Source organism: Chrysochloris asiatica, unplaced genomic scaffold (assembly GCF_000296735.1).
Source record: "Chrysochloris asiatica unplaced genomic scaffold, ChrAsi1.0 scaffold00461, whole genome shotgun sequence".
In the NCBI taxonomy this organism is placed as follows: Eukaryota; Metazoa; Chordata; class Mammalia; order Afrosoricida; family Chrysochloridae; genus Chrysochloris; species Chrysochloris asiatica.
In genome coordinates this window covers 820,373-824,024 of record NW_006408979.1, presented here as the reverse complement: position 1 = coordinate 824,024, position 3,652 = coordinate 820,373, and positions in this window count along the sequence as shown.

Sequence of the window (3,652 nt, the reverse complement as noted above, 5' to 3'; positions counted from 1 at the left end):
GGTATGCTGGAAGCTATGTTTCCCATGGGGAAATATTTTAGCTAACCTTCCAGACTAATAAAGACAAGGAAGAAAGAGAGGCAGAATACTTCTGAATATTTGTTGTTGTTAAGTGTCATCATATCCATTACAACTTATAGAAACTCTGTATAGGATTTCCAACAGGCAACTGGTAAGCTTGAACCACAATCTTGTTGTTCAAACTGGCCTTTCAGCCCAGCATACTAACCTTTAGTACCACACCAGGACTTCTGAATGTTTATCTACTGGAAACTGTGAATAGCAGAGAAATTCTATCAGAAAGCAACAGAATATTGAATATTTAAATATTATGAAAAGCCTTCTGATATTGTCAGATATAGTGCTAGCAAGTAAGTCCCTCAGGTTGGAAGGCACTCAAAAAATCTGATTGTGGAGGAGCTGTCTCTTCAACGTACAGTTTGCACTGATGATGTGAAAAAAGTAAAGCTTTTGGGACCTTCATCTGCTGATGAGGCACAACTCAAAATGAGAAAACAGCTGAATGCATACATCTACTAATCATCAGCATGGAATATACAAAGTATGAATGTAGGAAAATAGGAAATTGTCAAAATGAAATGGAATGCATAAAGATGAATATCCTAGGTTCTAGTGATCTAAAATGGACTGATTTTGTCCATATTGAATCTGACAATCATATGGTTTATTCTGTTAAGAATGACAAATTGAAGAGGAATGGCATCAGATTCATCATCAAAAAGAACATTTCAAGATCTTGCAGTATAATGCTGTCTGTGATAGGATAGCATCCATAAGGCTACAAGGAAGACTGATTAATATTACCATTATCCAAGTTTATACACCAATAACTAAAGTTACCTAACCAACTGATTGAAAGATATCCTTATTTGTGCACTTTCCATGGAGACACAAGGGAATGTGGAAATCATGGGATAATATCATTAATATCACATGCAAGTAAAATTATGTTAAATATTATTTTTAAATGGCTGCAACAGTCCACTGGCTGAGAACTGCTGGAGATTCAAACCCAATTAAGACAAGGATGTAGAACAAGTGACATCATTGCTGAACTAAGATGGATCCTTACTGAAAGCAGAGAATACTAGGAAGATGTTTATCTGTTCTTTATTGACTACACAAAGGTTTTCCACTATGTGGATCATGACCCACTATGGGCAACATTGCAAAGAATAGGTATTCCAGAGCACTTCACTGTTCTCATAAGGAACCTCTGCACACACCAAGAGGTAATTATTCTAACAGAACAAAAGGACACAGAATAGTTTAAAATCAAGAAATGTGTGTGCCATGGTTATATTCTTTCAGCATACTTATTCCCTCTGTATACTAAGCAAATAATTTTAGAAACTGGGTTATCTGAAAAAGAACATGGCATCAGTATTGGAGGAACACTCATTAACAACCTGTAACATACAAATACAACATTGCTTGCTGAAAGCAAAGAGGACTTCAAGTACTTACTGATGAAGATCAAAGACCATCACCTTCAATATGGATTCGCATCAATAAAAAAGAAACAAAAGTCCTCATCATTAGACCAATAATAACATCAAGATAAATAGAGAAAACATTGAAGTTGTCAAAAACTTCATTTTGTTTGAATCTACTATTAACACTCATGGAAGCAGCAGTCAATAAATCAAAGGACATATTACATTATGCAAATATATGCACAAGACCTCTTTGAAGTGCTCAAGAACAAAAGTACCAGTTTGAGGATTAACATGTGTCTGACATAAGCCATTGTATTTTCAATAGCCTCATATGTGTGTGAAAATTAAACAATGGATAAGGAACATTATAGAAGAATTGATGCTGTCTAGTTATGGACTAGCAAAAGAACCAATAGATCTGTTTTGGAAGAAGTGCAGCCAGAGTGCTCCTTGGAGGCCAAGATGGTTAAACTTTGTCTCTCATACTTTGGACATATTGTCAGGAGGGAACAGTCACTGGAGAAGGATGTCATGCTGGGTAAGATGGAGGGTCAGAGAAAAAGAGGAAGACTCCCAACGAGATGGATCCTCCCGGTGGCATCATTGATGGACTCAAGTGTGGCAGTGGTAGTGAAGTTGGCCCAGGATCAGACATTGTTTCATTCTGCTATGCATGGGGTCACTATGAGTTGGTTCTGACTCAATGGCACCTGATAACAACAACAACAACAAGTTATGATGTTGGAGAAGAATATTAATAGTACCATGAACTGCCAAATACACAAGAAAATCTGTATTGTATTAAGACAACCAAAATACTCCATAGAAGCTAGGATGGTGAGACTATCTCATTCTCTTTTGGGCATGTTATCAGGAGATACCATCCCTGGAGAAGGACATCATGCTTAGTTAAATGGAAGGTCAGCAAAAAAAGTGGAATATCCATAATGAGTTGTATTGATACAGTGGCAGCAACAATGGGTTCAAGCATAACAGTGATTATGAGGATGTTGCAGGACTGGGTGTTTTTTGTTGAAAGTGATTTGAAGGCTCCTAACAACAAATATCTGTAATTTATTTAAGAAATACATATATGTAAAAAATACTGAAGAAGTGTGGTTTTGGTGACAGTAGAGACAAAGCCAGGTAGGAAAGACTCCATGGGGCAGGGACTGAAAACCCAGATAAGCTGCATTCACGGAACAACACCAGAGTTCTGCATGTAGCATAAGGTGTATGGCATCAGTTCCATGCACATACAAGAGGAAAAATCATGATATAAAGGAAAATACTGTGATTTAGGAATCACTAGAAACAGGACTCCTTCTGTGGCTACTCCACCGAGGGGACATTCAGAGGGAGAGTCTACAGCCTGATCAGCACCGGGATCCAGAATTAAAAGTGGGGCAGTGGCATTTGCAAAAGGAGATGTGGAGGGATTCTACATATTTTTTCCTCCTTTTCCCTATTGCACCTTCTTTTCCCAGCCCAAACGCCTTCATAGGGGTGGGTGTGCACCCCCCAAAAAAGTTCCATGCTGAGCTCACAGTTTTCCCACAGCACAGAGAGAAAGAGCTTGGTGGCTGCTTATGACGTCAGCTTCAGGGTCACTGCTCTAAAATTAACTTGTGCAGGACTCTTTACTCCAGACTACCTAGCAAGAAAAAAAGCAGGACCATCAGGCCTGACAGTCAAACCATATGAACAATCTGTAAAACCCAAACAAAAAAGGACAAAATTATCTCAATAATTATGCTGTGCACATGCAGATACCTAACTGACCTTCAGAGAAAAAAATAAATAGCAGACACTCTTTCTCCCATGAAATTCTCAATATCTATCTACACACCTCCATGGTGGTGACTAGAGGAGGCGCCTGAGTGAGCGGACAACCCCACCAGTGCTGGAGCTTCTATGGTGCACACACAATGCCTGTGTAGCAAGACAACTAGACTGCCAGCCACAGTTTTTAGTTTTGTTTCAAAGTGGTGTTTTTTGTCATTGCTCTTATATGGCTTTTGCTTTTGGTAGCATTGATCACACATTTTGTCCTGAAGGTGGGAGCTTTTTCACCCTACATTATCCATTCATGGCCATATAGCTAAGCTACAAGCATACCCCTTAATATTCCATCATTGAGACAAGAGCCAATAACAGCTGCTGGTAGCGTAGTGATTACAAATCGGGCTGCG